Raw genomic sequence first — 18332 nt, 5'->3', positions numbered from 1 at the left:
CAGAAGAGTAAAAGTGCCCAAAGTAAACCCCCCCAGAGTCCATGGAAATGTGAATAAACACAACACAACACATGCCCCACAGACTATGAACATAAAATTAAAATAAACATCACATATTTTTTTTAAATTGTAAAGATGTTTAACCGTGAGTGTTTTTCGTTTCGGGCGTGCCGTAGGCAGCACAGTTAGCAGTCAGTGGGAAAGCATATAAAACTAAATATGCAAAGAAAGAAAGAAGCAATAGCGTAGCGGTAGAGATGTTGGCTGAAGAGCAGGCATTCAGGGTTTTTGAGCCCCACAACCCCAAATTTTTTATTTTTAGTAAAATAAGCGAAACAAGTCCCTGACAAATATGTACACATAAAATCACATTTTATGTAAAGTGTAGTGAACTAGCCCATTTATATTCAAGACATGTGAGGTAACCAAACAATAAAAATGGCAGATGTGCCCATAGCTGAGCTACAGTTTAACAGGGTGAGTGCATCTGCCCGGGTGAGCAGTGGTTTAACTGGTGCAAAATGAGTGCCCGTAGCTGAGCAGTGGTTTAACCCCCAAATCTATTGCCCCTAACTGAGCTGAGCTAATATGGGGGGCCCAAATGAGGCTTAAACCGGGTACCCGTTTGGGAGCGCCCCCCAAAACAAGCTAACCGGCAAGCGTTGAGCAAGCCGTATCAAAACTGCCTTTACACAGACACCCCCTCAGTTTGTCTAGACAGTCATAACAAAAAAAAGCAGTGGCCAGGTTCGAACCCAGGATACTATACACCATAGTCAAGGTACTGAACCACTAAGCCATGACAGCAGTACCTATAAATGCAATAATAGCTAATATATAGGAATGAATACAAACTGGACATGACAATGCAGGTTTACTGAAGTTGATACAATTCCAAAATGGCCAATCACAGATATGTGCGGGAAAAAACGGACTATATAAGCCCCATAGGGGAATACACACCCGATTGTAGAACTGAACTGCAGCCAGAATGACAGGAGTAGGAGGGGGTAGTTGCTTTCGAGCACAGAGGTGGGGTTGAGGAGTCCAGGTACATGGTCTGGCTCCTAGTCCACAATCATGAGGCCCAACTCATGCAGGGCCAGGTCCTGTGGGGAGCCCGGGCTGAGGCGTGGGACCCGGGTTTGGGTCATGATCTCACCAGTGCCACAGGGATTCCAAGGACTGGTGAGCAGGTCCGTCACCACCATGCGGACCTGAAGAGATGCAAGCAGGACCAATTGAACCTTTGGATCCAGGAGGGGAAACCCCGCCCCACTACTGAGTAAGTTACATTTAATTATGTATGTAAGAAATTAAACTAGCTGATATTATGGAGATGTGTATTCCAATATTACTTCATTTATATTACAGCTGCAGGTGTCCGTTCTGCGAACCAGAGCCTATGGCGATAGGCTGGTGCAGTTGGGCCCCCAGGCAGGTCAGTAATCCACTACCAGTAACTGTAAAGAAATATAAAAGTATGACAGTCAGCAAAAGAGTGCAGTGTAGTCACTAAGGAATAAAATGTGCAAGTAACAGTGTGAAAGTGTTTGCAAGTATTGCTTGATTACAAAAGTGTGTTGCAGCCTAATGAAAATGTCTGACATAAATTCTGAAATAAAAATGGCCCACCTATAAGACAATAGTACACAACCTGCAGCAGGCTGAAAAGTATAGCTGCAGAAGATGATGAAATCACATGTGTGAAATATATCCCTGTTGAAATACTGAAACATGACAGAAGTGAGACTGCTGGAAAGGATTGTAATAACTACAGGTAAAACATGTCAATAAAGCCTAGAAGTAAGTACCATCCTGAATAGTAAAATGAAAACAAGTAGAGAGGGGAGAAAGTGTCATGAATCCAGCAATACAGTAGTAATAACCCCTGAATAAAGTATACTGCAGTAAGTACAGAATGAAATGCATGTGAGAACCCAAACCAAACAGCGAAATCTGTTCAAAGTGTTGCTGCATCTGGAATGTGTATCCCAAAATCTGGATATGTTGCTCTCAGTCTGCAATATGCAGATAGTATGATTGTCTGATATACCAAACATCCACACTTGTCCATAGCTATATAAAGCAAATGTAGCAGGATGATGTAGCTGAACAAAGCTAGATATGAATGTGTATGAAGAACAATAAAATGTATATTGATGTTGCAGTAACAGTCCTATCACCAAGTTGAAGTAGTTATCATATTGGAAACTGTAGTTAGAACAGTAGTGTGTATATATGTGCAGCTATTAGAAATGTACAGCATATGTATTGGTATTCAAAGGTGTTTATATTTTTTTCTTCACCCCACCCCAAAACCACATATAACCCATTCCAGAAAACAGTGAAAATGGTATTGCATCAGTACAGAATGAAATGCATGTAAAAAAACCCCGATGTTTTTTCCTGTTGGGTTATTAATATTTGCATCTCAGTCTGAATAGATAGTATGATTGTCTGTTACCAAACCACACTTGTCTACAGCTATATGCAAATGTAGCAGGATGATGTAGCTGAACAAAGCTAGATATGAATGTGTTGAAGAAAAAAAATGTATATTGATGTTGCAGTAACAGTCCTATCCCAAGTTAAAATAGTTATCATATGGAAACTGTGTTAGAACAGTAGTGTGTATATATGTGCATTAAAATGTACAGCATATTTTTGGTATTGAAGGGTTTATTTTTAACTAAACCACATAAAACCCCTTCCCATGAAAATGGTATGCAATTACTTAACAGGGACACCTTTTGGGGTTTGCAGCCCGGGATGCATCTCCCCTGTTCATACACCCAAAACCCTGATGGCCTGTGCCATAAATTAGTTGTTGGACTGTGTAGCTGTTCAAATTATGCATGTTTTTGCCCTGTTCAATGGTGTGAATATCGGGTGGGGGGTTTGCATGCTGAAAAAGGGAAATGGCACTCCCCTGTCATGACATAATGTGGGATGACGGGGAAGGGGGTTCCTGGCCCCACCTCTCCCACCTCAGCTGGGGGTGCACCTGGCACTAGTCCCCAGTCTGGATCCTGTGGCCCTGTCCCCCTGCAGGGGAAGGGAATGGGGCTCCCCCTCTGCAAGTGTGGCGGGGGAAACCACCACTCACCCTGGCGTCCACTGTGGGCGGAAGGGGTTTTTGGGACCCATGCCAGCTTGAGGCAGGGGTGGCACAATTTGGGCATGCCTGGGGGAAACCCCGGGCACAGCCCGTCCTGGGCAGTGAAGGAACAGTGGCAACTGCCTATGGGGGGGATATCAGTTCCACTTTTTGCCATCGGGGCTCATGGGCTCTGGATAAAAACCCCCCGTCAATTGTGCAACCTCAACCTGTCATACCCACCCTTTTGCGTCTTGTTTGTCTTGTCTGTTTACCTACCCAACCTACCTCCCCAGCTGTACCGATTTCCCTTCACCTGACATACAACTCTCACCTGGAAAACAAAAAAAGGGCACTCTGTTACCACAAAAAATTATGCCCCATACATAGCTGCCCATTCCACATGTCGCTGGACATGGAAACTATCAATTACAATTGGCTGTACAACAAGTATTATTGTTATCCTGACACCTCTTTCGGGGGTGGAAGGTTTCAAATGTCACACCAAATTACATACATATTCACAGATGTTGCTGATGAAGAAATGGGCAGCTATGGGCCTTACCTACATCCCTCCTGCAAATCCCAAGCTTTTTTCCCCTACTGTCTTACCCTCTTTGTGACCCCTTTTCACCACTTTCCTGTCTCCCCATTTTCATTTCTTTCAAAGAAAATAGCTGGTGTGCACCAGAGTAAGCACTGTTAAAGTTGAAAGCGGGTGTGTGGTGGGAGCTAACGCCAGGGGATGCGTGAGCTCCCACAAACCAGCGCTAACCGGTTACAACTGCTTAAAAGTGCCTTAGTCACTTTGATTGACAGGTCCTGTACTCAGTTCAAAAGCAAAATAAAATCCCACTGTCAGTCCCCCCAGGACCTTGGAAACAGTAGTCTGTATGACCTACCACTAAGCCATGACTCTTATACAAGAACATTGTGCTAAAATAAATATAACATGTAATAGTAGGGATGAATGTAAAGGGAATATAGGATGTGTAGTACCCAAAGCATGTCATGTAGAATTACTGTCAAAACTAGTGGATTCCCATAATAGTAGTGTGTGAACAGAAACAGCCATGCTAGTTGGTAGCTTGTAGATAATAATGTCAGTTAATGTACATATATAAATGTATGTATTTTGTACATATATATATATATATATATATATATTTTATATATAGTTGTAGGTGTCATTGTGCATACACACTTACTACAGGGAACAGGAGAGGAAGGGAGAAATGTGAATCTACAACACAGCCTGAATCATGAGAGAGATACTAACCTTTACACTCACAGAACAGTGTCCACAGCATACCAGCATGGCCCCGCCCTTAAAACCCCCTTTTAAGCACTGTCCTGAAATCACAGTGAGAACTGCAATCAGTACACAACTGGCTGTATGCAATTAGGAAATGCTGGCTTACAATTGGTGCAGAGGCCATCACATGGACCTATGCAGATACCTACAAAAGCATCCTGCTAACACCCCAAAATGCAATACATTCATTGCACTGTCTGGAAGCAGACAGAGGAGAGAGACAAAGAGACAGAAAAAAAAAAAACCCCTGTGACTCCAAGCTGTCAGCAGTGACAGTAGAAACGGGAACAGAAGCAGTGGAAACCAACCAGCTCGACAAACACAGGTAATGCAAAGTAGCAGGTTAATAGTGTGCATACTGTGAACCCTCCAAATGTGTCATAGGTCTGTATCTATAGGTATGTCCATGTGATATGTTGTGTGAAAAGTTCCCCCAAAAAGGGGATATACATTACATGTCAATCAGTGTTAGGCCATGATCCTGGCAGCAGTTGTCTGTCGTTGCCCCAGCAATGGCTGTAGTGACTGCTTTGAAAGATCAGCCAGGTTCAAAAGGCAGGATCAGCCCATCACAAAGGCACAGTGGCTGGGAACAAGTGTCTGCAGGTACCCGATATCACTGCATATGCATCCCATACTGCATAATTCCATAGCTTAGCAGACCAGGCCGGTTATGCATATGATGTGGTAGTTCCCAGGGTCAGTCGAGGTGCCTCCTTGGTGGTGTGGGACCAATGTTGCTGTATGCCACAGTCCAGGTACATATCCTGTAGTATGGCCAAGATAAATTATCAGTGTTATATGTGGTTGTATGTCCTCTTGGAGTGCAGGTAGCACACATCCAGGGATACCATGAGGTCACAGTGATGCTGTGTGTTCTGCTTTGCTGAGGGCGGCCCTCACCTGGACATGTGAGATGATAGGGAGGTTACATACAGCTGTGATAATATTTCAACTGGTGGGGAGAAGGAGGGGATACGTGCACGAACCTGTCTGCAAGAATATTGCCAATACATGTGTGTTTGGTGAATGTTAAGTAGGTGTGTATTAACACAGAGCATATCTGAGGCATTTGGTCCATATGTGTAACATAACTGAAGAAGGCCTTGTGGTCATCCATAGTGTTTGTGGCCATTTCCCCTCCCAGAGTGGGGCCATGGCCGTTGTTATGGGGGACCGTAGTGTAGTACCAGTGCTGACCACAGATGCCTTCCCTTAATGTGAATTGTCTCTGTCCTGCAGTAGCCTCCTGCTATTGTTATACAATCTGCCTCTGTCTGGGGTCCACCGGACAGGATGCCTAACCTTTGTGCATAGGGTCTGGGTTAGAAATGTGTGTGCAAGTTCCATGCAATCTGTGGCATGTCCGTGGTAAGCATTTGCAAAGGGGTCAGCAGTGTGGGTTGTGGCTTCCACTGGCCCAGTGTGCTGCATGGATACCATCTCAGTCCTAACAAGTGAATAACTGTCTAATCACATACATATCAAAGTAGTCTACTGTGCTGGTGGTGGTGGTGGGATATGTATATCCAGGCCCGAGTAACTTGGGTCCACAACACACTAGTGGATGGCATCCCACATACAGTACCTTGGGATGAACCCCCAGAGTGAGGTTGTGCATTGGACCTGTCAGTGTGTGCTGACCGATGGGGCATGATACTATGTTGTGTGGATTGTGGCAGGTATTGTTGCACAGGTGTTGGCTGAGCACTGATATCTGGCCATGTACCTGTGTACCCCCACACACACACATGCAACATATGGGAGTAGTAGTATATCACTACACATGAGTATCATGTATAGTATGTGTGCCATATATTGCTGACATAGTCTGCTGATATCCTGTTTGTGTTCTCTTCCAGGAGAGGGCCCATCAGCAAATCCCCTACTCTGCAGCGGAAGATGAGGAGATACCCAGAGCCTGGTGCGGAGTATGACATCCTGTTTTCCCCGCACCAGTCAGAATCAGCAGGAGAGGGCTGCACTGTGGCAAGACCTTGTCCGTAGGGTAAATGATTTGGCAATAAAGGACATATGAGCAGGAAACTCACTGCAGTGATTTAATCAAAAAGGTCCTCAGCGTGCATCAGATATCCACAGGCAACAGGTTGCCACAGGAGGGGGGGGGCCAAAATCCCCCTCACCAGACTGGGGGGGCTACTCCTAAGTGTTGTGGCTCCAGCCCGGAAACAACAGCAGTACACCTGCTTTATGATGGAGGCTGGAGCCACACAGCAGCACGACATGGGGGTGCAGGTAATATGCCATATGTACACTTGACTGTTCTGTACACTGTTAGTTTATGCATTTTAAGGTGTGTCCGTGGTATGTATCTGTCATCATAGTATGTAATTGTGCATGTGATATGGCAATATCAGCAGCGGGCTGTGAAAGGCAACTGGTGTACTACTGCACTGTATCATATGCAATATCAATGGCACAGTTGTGCCCACTGACTTTTCTCATCATTTCTGCAGGTCCCCCCGGGGTTACAGCAAAGCAGGCCATCCATGCTGGTGAGTGTGTTTAACAATACCTATAATAGTCCTGAAAATGCTAGTAACATAGTGCAACTCAGTGGTGCTCTGTGTGTATACTGGGGGGTGTGCATGTGGGCGGGTGTGCCTGTGCCCATGTGGGGGCATGTGTGCAGGTGTGCCTGTGTCCCGTGTGCATGTGTGCATGGGGCCTGTGTCCAGGGCATGTGTGCCTGTGCCCCATGTATGCATGTGTGCATGTGTGCATGTGTGGACCACATATGCATGTGTGCATTTTGTGTGCATGTGCCATTGCATGGGGCATTTTCCATGTGTGCATGTGTCCTGTGCATGTGCCCAAAGTGTGCATTTTGGGGCATGTTGCATGGGGCCTGTGTCCCTGTGTGCATGTGTGCATGTGTCCCTGTGTGCATGTGTCCACGGGGCATGTCCATGGGGCCTGTGTCCATGTGTGCATAGTGCCTGTGTCCATGTGTGCATGGGGCATGTGTCCATGTGTGCATGTGTGCATGTGTGCATAAGTGCATCACTGGTAACAATGTCTGGAGACTGTAAACTGTGTTTCCTGTCTTCCTCCCACAGGTTCTGGTGCTGCTCTGGTGTCCTGCAGCAGGGAACCTGAATCGGGTGCCACAGGTACTGAATAATGATATTTGTGTAATGGTACAGGAAGGTGTGTCAGGGCCCGCCATTGGTCAGCCAATTGACAGTAAAAGCTGTCAACCCCATCATTGCGAAAGTCATCCTGCCAGTACATCCTTTGTCACCATTGTCCCTAGGTGATGGACAGGATACAGTGGGCATTGACCAGGGTAATGTGGTACCTGTGGCACATGCACCCCCACACAGCAGCCATGGGCAGGGTCCTCGATGGTACCACACAGACAGTTGCCCATGGGTTCTGGGGAGCATCCGGGGTACTGCCTCTGGCAGACGTGCCCAAAGAGGTCTGTCAACCTCAGCTATGTTTCGGACTGTCATGCAGGCACAGCCCGTATGGAAAGGTACACCAGACAGGGTCTGAGGGAGCTGGGGCATGCCCCAAAATGACTGACAGTAGGGTGACATGCGGATGCTATCCGTAATTTCACCGATGTCATAGACAGACGTTGTGGGGACATATTACAGCAGTTCCACAACCAAATGTCCATGAGCCAGGGCAATGGTTTTTTGCGGGGGGTCGATGTGGCCTATGCCAGCAACAGCAGCAGCTGGCAGTCGGCCGACAAACGGGCCCACCCCCATAGTGCCAGCAGCAGCCCCAGCAATGCTGGGTCTGTGCTGTCATCGAACGCCCCAGGAGACCATGTGCATGGGCTCTGGACAGTCCCAACAGGGACCTGTGTCCAGTCAACACACCCCGCTTCTGATGACAGTACCCAGTCTGGCTTAGTACTGGATACGGTCCGTAGCACCCTGCCAGGCACAGGTACCGTGTCCGTCCCCAAAGACACTGATCTGTATGACCTGCCAGGTGCAGTCTGTGGCTGTCCAAAAACCCCCTTATATGGCAGCCATGAGGTGGAACTGTGTGCGTGCAACACACCGAAATGTTAACACCTAGGGTGACCACATACATGCACACACTGCACCAACACTGCCCCACCCTGTACTGCTGCCCCTCACCAACACACATACACAAAATGTCAATTGGTGGTATCAGTGGCTGACTCAGGCATACCTAATTCACACCCTGTGCATATGATGACACTGTGCCACCTCCTGCAATCTCCAACATCATTGCGGAACAGGTAAACAGTTGCTGATGCACAGGGTGACTACATAGAAGTGTATTAGTAGTATGATGTTGGTAACAGTACAGTGTCCTGCTATGACTGTGTGTATATCCCAGCATGCCTCGTGCAGTAACTGTATGAATGTCCTGAATTGTTATCTGCACCCATAGTACATACCAAAGTGTAACAGCTGCACATAATTGCATGCCGGTGGTAAGGATGTCAACAGATAGCTGCATACATGGGTAGCACAGGGGAAATAAGCAAGTAGTATATGCAATGGTGGACATGTACAGTAATGGTGTCAAGTTGCCCACAACGACTATGCAATGTGGATGTTTCATGTAGATATGTGTGCAGTACCAATGTAATCCAAATCACAATTAACTATGACATAATATCAGTTCTACCATGGGCATCTGCTGTGTATTCCTGGGTACATGTTGATAGTGCCTACATATTTGCATTGTTACTTACTGTTATTGTTACCCCCTTTTTTGTTGTAAACACTACTTCCAGCCCTGCTTACTGTAGCTTTGTTTGCATGCATGTTCGCTTGGGGTTTCCCCGGAACACTGCTTACACCTGCAATGCAGAGTTACAGTGCTTCTTTGACTCCCAGTGACATCTGCATAGGGGGCGATAATATGTCAACTTTACACATGACAGAACGTCACTGTCTGTCCTGTAAAATGTCGTTGCCTGTGACACTTTGCACATGTCTTACCTGGCATTTACCCACATGTGCAGTACTATATGCCAGTGCTATGGAACGGAAGAAGTACACCCCTACATACACACCTTCAGTATGTTGTTCCCCATTGGCCCTATGTGTTGGTACTCACCATGGCAATCACACTACTAGGGTAGCATGTGCAAAGGTAACCTGTGAATCACCTCTATGGTCCAGTTGTGGTTTATGTGAGTCATGTGGCAATGTCACAGCTGCCACATGTATGCAGTCAGCCATCACCCTTGGCCAGGAACATAAAACACATGTGTGGGATGCCACCACACAGCCAATCTGGGGACTGAGCTCTCTGAACCCAGTAATGCCATACCCTGTCAGGTGGCATGTCATATATACTACATTCCCGGACAAACCTCAACCCCAATCCCTGCTGCTACTATTGATAAAACCCCTGAAGATGTTTCTGATAGTTTTGACCAATTCTTTACTGAGACATTTCAAACCCTAGCCAGCCAACTACCTCCTAGCTCCCCTGGTCCTGAAAGTAGCACCCCCAGAAACCTACTTGCGTTCAGCTTTCAACCAGTCGCCACTTCACATTCCTTGATTGAAAAATAAAAACCCCCTACACTTTCTGCTGATCAACTCCTGCCTACCTACAAAATCAGTGATGCTATTGCTTACCCGTCTCAAAACTAATCAATGAACCATGGTAGAACTAAATTTCCCACCATCTGGAAAATATCCTATGTAATCCCACTTCACATTGGCGGCAGCTCTACTGAATTGTCCTATTATAGGCCAATAGCTATACCCCCTCCACTTGCAAAGATTATGGAAACTTTATTCATAGACAATTCATGGACCACCTAATCCAAAATCGCCTTATGTCAGACACTCAGCATGGCTTCCGTCCTCATCACAGCACTACTTCAGGCCTCCTAGCCTTTACTAACACCATAAACCATACTTGCAACAATAATTAGATATCCTCAGCCCTCTTTTGGATCTTTCCAAGGCATATAAAATGGTTGATCACCAATTGTAATCCACACCCTGCAAACATTCTGTCTAGATACTGGAGCCTTTCCCAAAGGTTTCAATCCTACCTGCATGGTCGACAGCAGGCTGGCCTCTGGCAGAACAAATCTCTAACCTTCTACCTAACACCCTCAGAGTACCACAAGGCTCTATACTAGGGGCCCCTTTCTGTTCTCCATCTTCATTAAGACCTTTATACTGTAAACCCAAAAGTCAGCTGTATCCAATATGCTGATGACTCTACTTTGATCTGCTCAGCCACATCTCCAGTAGAGTTATGGTCAGCTACCCCGACCACCTTTAATACAATAGAAAAATGGGTTTCTGAACATCTTCTGATCCTAAATCCCAAAAAAATAAACTGCTGTTATTTCACCAAACTAGGTCTACCGCTTTCACCTTTACCATAACATCAAATTATGGCACAATAATCTCCCCTGACCCATCTGCTAAACTATTAGGTGTCATCATAGACAATAATCTCAAATGTGACCTACATGTTAATCAAACTATCGAAACCATCAATAAAAAACTAGGGTCACTTTACAGAATAAAAGCCTTCCTAACCCTTCCAGCTAAAATTGCAATAGCTCGCTCACACCTTCTTTCAACCCTTCTGTATGCATCCCCTCTACTCCCGAATATGAACAAGACTGTCCTTAACAAACACTCAATTTGCTACAACCACATTGCCAGGTTTGCCACTGGGCTGCCTTTTAGGACACATCATTGCATCAATCTAAATCAGCTTGGTTGGCTTGAACTACCCAGCCTAATACAGTATAACCAACTGATTATGGCCTATAAAATCCTCTATAATCCGGGCAATACTCCTGCACTTCAAATATTATCACCCGCTATAACAATCCTAGACCGCTTCGATCCTCTAACAAACTACTAATTCAGACTAGCAAAAATAATAACACAGCCCGGGGATTCTCTCTTTGCAAACTCTGTAAGTAGATCCTGGAACTCACTTCCAGCTGATATTACCCACTTTCCACCTTAGGTCAATTTAACACTAGACTCAAACAACATTTGTCACTTAACTGGCTATGTCAATGTATCAAGCCTGGCTAACTCGAATGTGTAAAATCTGTTAACCAGTTTACTGTGTAATTTAATTTAATCCTGACTTTTGCTCAGGACTAACTTTTAAACCCGTGGAACATGTTTAACTTGCTTACTTATGTAATCTCTGTAAATAATCTGTTTGTAATATGTAATGCTGGTATTATGTAATGCTGTATCTGCTTACCCTTGGGCTTTTTTCCCGGGGCCCCCGCTGAAAAAGGACATGCATCCAGTCGGACTATCCCGTCAACAAATGTAAAAAAATAAATAAATAAATAAAAAATTACAGTGACTACAATACAAGTCAGACATTGAAAGCACTGACAGCATGCTGAACACACTGGGGCATCTTTGGGGGCTCAGAATAGCATCCTGCCTAGCATCACACACCTCCACAGCTGGCACACAGGCATATGTTCCTCAGAACAGAGCACATGGCACACACATCCCTGTGCCCACACTCCCGCCTGTGGGGGTACACAACACACCTGCTACAGTCGTGTCAGGTACCTGTCTTGCGGGCTGCACTGGGGTCCCGCTCAACAGGCTGTACCTGGTGAAGGTCACAGTGATATGCCTCAGGGGGACTATGGTCCACCACAGAACACATGCATACAGGTCAGTCAAGGAGGCCCTATGACTCACTCATTGACCATGCCAGTATGGCTGACCTGAGACATACCTCCCTGGACTACATGATAGGGAACATAGAATGGATCTCTAAGCATGTGGCACAGGCCAGTATGAGCCTGATCTTGGTTGCCAACATACCCTCACCAGGTATGTTACCACTATATGTGGGAAGGGGGTTGTATGTCTACATTATGCTCAGTCTCCAATGTCATTCATAGGGTATCCCTGGCTGTCAACTGTGCTTACATGCTAGGAAGCCACAATGATGTGCAAGGGTCATCTTGCATGACACCCCTTAAAGTATATTTGGGAAAGCTCCTTGTACACACATACTGCCTTATGCTGCAGGACGGTTTACATAGCCACCTCTGTGGGTATCACACAGGTTAGGACACTAACAGTGCTGCTACACAACAACAGCAGTGTACACCGCAAGATGCATGCACCGGACACTGTCCCAGCCCGGGGAACTGCAATGTCTGTGCGTACCAGAGTCCTGATTCATGGCTCACAGGTGTTACCCATCACTGAAAGGTTATGCCCCATACCATGCCTGTCGTCCCCTACACATGTAACACACATGGAAAGGGGGGTGGTATCCCAAGGCACCACAGATACACACACCTCCAGGTTGTTGGCACAGCACAAAGCATCAGGGCCTAATCATGTGCAGCTAACAGTGTGTCGGACTGCCATCTGGTTCATAGCCTGGCCCCACAACCCTCCCCTACACAGGAAGAAACCCATCCTCCATAACAACACTGGCAATATGACGTCTCAAGAACTGTTTTATATGGCTGAACTGCATCCCCCAAAAATTGTTGGGGAGCATTACTGTAGCTACAACACAGTAGTTGAAGGGTTCACAGCATGTGGTCACTGAATTGCAGTGGAATGACATGTTACCACTACGACAACAGGTGGGAACATGCAGCACCTGTACATCGACTACATGTACACTATATGGCCCAGACCAGATGTGTATCCCCTGCTGTAGGTATTTTTCCATATACACCCAAATGTATAGACACATAAAGTGCTGCACAGTAAGACACAGTCATATTGGTATACATTGCAAATACCATTTATCCACTTGAGGCATGTGTCAGACATGGTAACTACTGCAGGTCACAGGTATTTATGTGTATGTGTCACACACATACATCATTTTGCAATGCCATTGCTGGTTTAGGCAATGCATGCATTGTTATGTACAAAGACCCACACAAGGTCATTTGTGACACAACCACATGACAGTTGTGGGTTACCACAACATACCTATCTCTCCTCTGACAATGGTAATAGACACAGTAGCAGAGCGCCCATTGGCATTACTGGCCAACTAGCCCTGTTTGGCTGTGCTGATAGTGTGGTGACATCCCCTGTGTTTACTGGGGGGAATATGCAGCATCTGGTGTATTGTAGTATTTGCCAAAAGGATCTGTTCTCTCACACTTGCAATTACACACACCCTACTACCCCCCCACAACCCACACATGCAGGATTCATCCCCCACCTAACTAAGTCCGACACGTAGAGCGCATTGAAACACACTATTCGGATTATTAAAAGTTCCTCTTCTCTGGCTGTTTTTCTGACATCATGTATTTTGAAAGGGTAATGTGCATCAGGTAGTGTGATCTCCTGATTGCCAAAACTAACATGTTTTCATTGGAAAAGCACACACACAAAATCCCCCCATCCAAAAACACACACATTGCCACTTGCAGGTTTCAAACCCCCACTTTAAAAATGTTATGACAGAGTGACACTGTAGCAGGTTTCTATTCTGACTACTGGGATGTCTCTTCTTGCTGTATTATAGGTGCTGACATCATCACTGTTTGAAAGGGTAATGTGCATCCTGTGTTGATTTCCCCGATTTCAAAAGGGACTTTTTCATATGAATTGCACACACACAAATCACCACATCCAAACACACACATGCCATTTACAGGTTTTAAACCCACTAAATATATTATGACACTCGGGAGAGCTTGGGGCTATTCCAAATTTCTGGGAAAGGGTTTTCCCTTTTCCTGCTGTACTTATAGGGTGCTGACATCATCAGTGTTTAGAAAGGGAATGTGCATCCTGTATGTGTTCTCCCAGTTGCCAAAAAAGGGGTATTTCCTCAACAGACTTGCACACACAATACCCCTCCACACACACATTTGCAGGATTCAAACCCCCACCTATGTTGACACAGGCGGATGCATTAGCGAAATGTGCTATTCGCATTTGGGGGTTCCCCTTTTCCTGCTGTACTTATAGGGTGCTGACATCATCTGTGTTTAGAAAGGGAATGTGCATCCTTGTGTGTTCTCTCAGTTGCCAAAGGGACATTTCCCTCCCCAAAATTGCCCCCACTAACCCCCCCATCCAAACCACACTTTTTAGGATTTAAACCACTACCTAACTATATTATGACACTCCAGTCGAACGCATTAGCGAAGTGTGCTATTCGCATTACTGGGAGGCTTTTCTTCTCCTGCTGTACTTATAGGGTGCTGACATCATCTGTGTTTAGAAAGGGGATATGTGCATCCTTGTGTGTTCTCCAGTTGGCCCAAAAGGGGTACCTTTTTACAGTCTTGAACACACACTAACCCCCCTTTCCCCAACATGGGAGGATTCAACCCCCACCTAACTATGTTATGACACTTGAGATGGGATTAAGGGGTGCTATTCACATTACTGGGAGAATTTCCTTCTCCTGCTGCATTTTAGGGTGCTGACATCATCAGTGTTTAAAAGGGGAAAGTGCATCCTGTAGTGTGTTCTCCTAGTTGGGAAAGGGATACTTCTTCCATACAGTCTTGAAACACACTAACCCCCCCACACACTGAGCATGTACAGGATTCAAACCCCTACCTCTATGTTATGACACTCAAGGCGGATGTTTTCAGGGATTATTACTGGGGGGGTTTCCCCTTTTCCTGCTGTACTTATAGGGTGCTGACATCATCAGTGTTTAGAAAGGGAATGTGCATCCTGTAGTGTGTTTTTGTTGCCAAAGGGACATTTTCTCACAGCCCCACACACAAACCCCATTCACCCACCCCCACACACAGCATTTGCAGGATTCAAACCCCTACCTAACTATATTATGACACAACGCTTGGGAGAGCCTATCCAAATTTCTGGGCATCTGTTCTGCACCTGCAGTATTTATAGGGTGCCGACATCTTTATTCTACAGAGGTATGTACATGTAGTACTACCTGTCAGGTGGGGATAGCAAAATATGCATTTGCAGCCACCCGTCAGGGTCAGATATGCACATTGCACTGGCAGGTTATGTTCTATACCATGCTTTTTGACCACAGGACCTGTAACACACAACACAACCAGTCCCGAAGACCACACCCACATCCAGGGCACACACTTGCTTCCCTGGGAACAGTGCGGGATATGCAGGTGTTCACATACACCATTCAGTTGTTAACATCAGGTACAGGCATATTGTGTGTGAGAACTACTCAGGCCTCTACCACACCCCCACAGCCACTACAATTTGTGGGTCCATGTGCTATGGCAGAACCCACACCCCAGCCACATGGGGAATACAATTTCACCTGTCCATCTGCCCTGGGTACTCACTGTTCCACACCAGAGGTAGACCACCATTGTTGATATCTGACCATACCCACCTTTCCCTGGACATCCATATCCCATCTCCACCCCCAGGCAAGGTTGTCACTGCACACAAACTGTATTTAGCACAAGCAGACTCTACACTTGTGAAGACTGGGGTGGACGACTTCAGAGGACCCATGCTGGGGGACTATACTGGCCACTCAGCATAATCCTTGACAAGTGCATTCTATGAGCATGTGTACGGTTTGCATTGATCATGCTATCCCACATATACCCATGACTGCTCCACAACAAGGCACCTGTCAGCTGTACACCAGCCATATATGCACCGTCCAACAGACAGAGTGAGCTAATACATTGCAGAGCTGTAGCCCACAGAGGGAGGACATTTGTGAACAGTTCCGGCATGGCACTTCATTCACACATAATCATTACAACACAGTGTTGACAGTGGAATCGTCCAGAGAATACAGATAGGGCTCCCCTCAGTCTGTTATTGATGGGCACCTACTGTCAGAGATCCTCAGCAACCCTCTCCCAGCACACACCGACAACATGGCTGTGGCTTAGCACATTCAATCCCTGGGACCTCCACGGTGCTCCTGCTTGACAGAGGCACAGCTCACTAGCCTCACATGTTGCCTTCTGTGACCTACTTTACAGTGGCACATTAGCCTACTGTCCTGGGGATGCAGATGCCAAGCACACTCTGGCTGAGCTGTCATTCCCTAGGGCAACAAGCCTAGACTTGACCTCTACACCCATATGTTCAATTGTCGGATGCACAATATTTGTTGTGCTGTTCTACTGTTTGCAGGTCTTTATTGCCATAGCATTCCCTGTTCCTATGACCAACTTGTGTATCTGTGGAAGATGTTTGCATATGACGGCGATCCACTATATCACTTATGTCTCTGTAGTCATTTACTGTGTGCACTGGGCAGATTGCTGTGTTGTGGTTGGTTCCTGGACTGACACGTACAAATACCAGATATGTGTGGCCAACTGCTAAATGGAGATATGGCTTAAGTGTGTGAGCATGCCCAGTTCAGCCTTTCCATGGCATGTTGTCTGACATATGCCTCATTTATCAGAGCATGCCCAGTGTGAGCTTTCCATATGTTGCACTCTGAAGTCCACCACATATTTGGGTGTGTGTGAACTTCAACAATATCTCACGTTTATGGTTGTGTGTTGGGTGTCATGTTGTGTACTAACTGGCCAACTGCTTCATGTCTGCCACAACAGGGATTATACTGTGCCTGCAGGGATTGCATGGGATACTTTGCAGACAGTTCTCAACATACTTTCATAATGACCTAACACTGTAGTACCGTATAGTGTACTGGTTCAGTACTTTCACTGTGGTGGACAGTATCCTGGGCTTTAGTCCTATGACTGCTTGACATCTTCATAGTGAGCACAACAGACTGTGTAGGGGCCAGTTGTGCACATATGACCATGTTGCATTATGTTCAGATATGGACTACCTACACCAGGCTCGTCCAACATTGCTAGTGTATTCCACAACATGGATGGACATTGGCAAACACTAGCAATGTTCCCTAGGCCATTTCTGATGCTAGTCACAGGGTGTGTTTGTCCTTCGACACACATGGTAACTGGAGTTTGCCATGGCATATGTCATGGTTAGTATACTGTGCTTCCGTCTGCCTCTGACATAACAGTGATACCAAGGGTTAGCCTACCATCTCCCATCCACTCATCAGGATTCCTCTTGAGGGGTGTCGATATGTGATTCTCTGGCTGACCTGTACCAGGAGTTTACTGAAGAGTGGGGGTGCCTTCTGTGTTATGGATCATTCTGTACAGCTTGTCCTATGTATGTCAGTGCTGGGGTTAAGGTCTCTCATGTGCATAGCTCACTGCCATTCAGATTGTACAAGGTGCAACATGTTCATTCATTCCAGGTTGGACATGGCTTCATACATCAGGCACAGCTTGCCTGTAGCTGGGTAGTATGGCGGTGTGTGGGGCTGCAGTTTGTTTACTCAGGCAACACATGGCATCTGTTCATGCTCTTTGCTACTCCTGGTGGGGTACTGTTGTGGACTTTACAGTTGATGGAGGTGTCTGCTGCGGTATATCCCACAGGGGCTATTGTAGTCAATTGTGACGCTGATGGAGGATGACTGCAGAGCCACAGTGAGTTCCCCTTATGTACATCTGCCAACCTTCATGTTTGGGTGGGTATATAGTATATGTTTCTGCGAACACTACAGCCACATGTTTGTCCAGTGCAGGATATCTATCACCTTTTGTACCCAGGTCTCACATTACATGTTAGGTACTCATGGGTTAACACCTGTGTGGTAATTTGTGGGCACTTACTGTATATCCACGGTGGTTGTCTATACACAGTTCTGCAATTAGCTTGCTGACATGGCTATGGCTCCAGTTGTCTGTTTGTAGGTGGCCCTTTTGTGGGTTGCTTGTGTCAGCTGGGGGTCGGATATGGTGGGCTGTTTGTACTCCTCTGCATACATGTTCAGTCACAGTCCTTCCATGTTGGCCTATACCTATGGGACATATATACAGAATGAGGGGGGGCCAAGACCAGGCCTTGTGGGATGCCACTCATATCTGCTTTGTAGTCTGACATGGTGCGGCATAGGGGTATATTT

This window comes from Protopterus annectens, chromosome 10.part0 (genome assembly GCF_019279795.1).
Source record: "Protopterus annectens isolate FY-2018-M chromosome 10.part0, PAN1.0, whole genome shotgun sequence".
Lineage (NCBI taxonomy): Eukaryota > Metazoa > Chordata > Ceratodontiformes > Protopteridae > Protopterus > Protopterus annectens.
The sequence above is the reverse complement of the archived record's forward strand: the minus strand, read 5'-3'. Positions refer to the sequence as shown.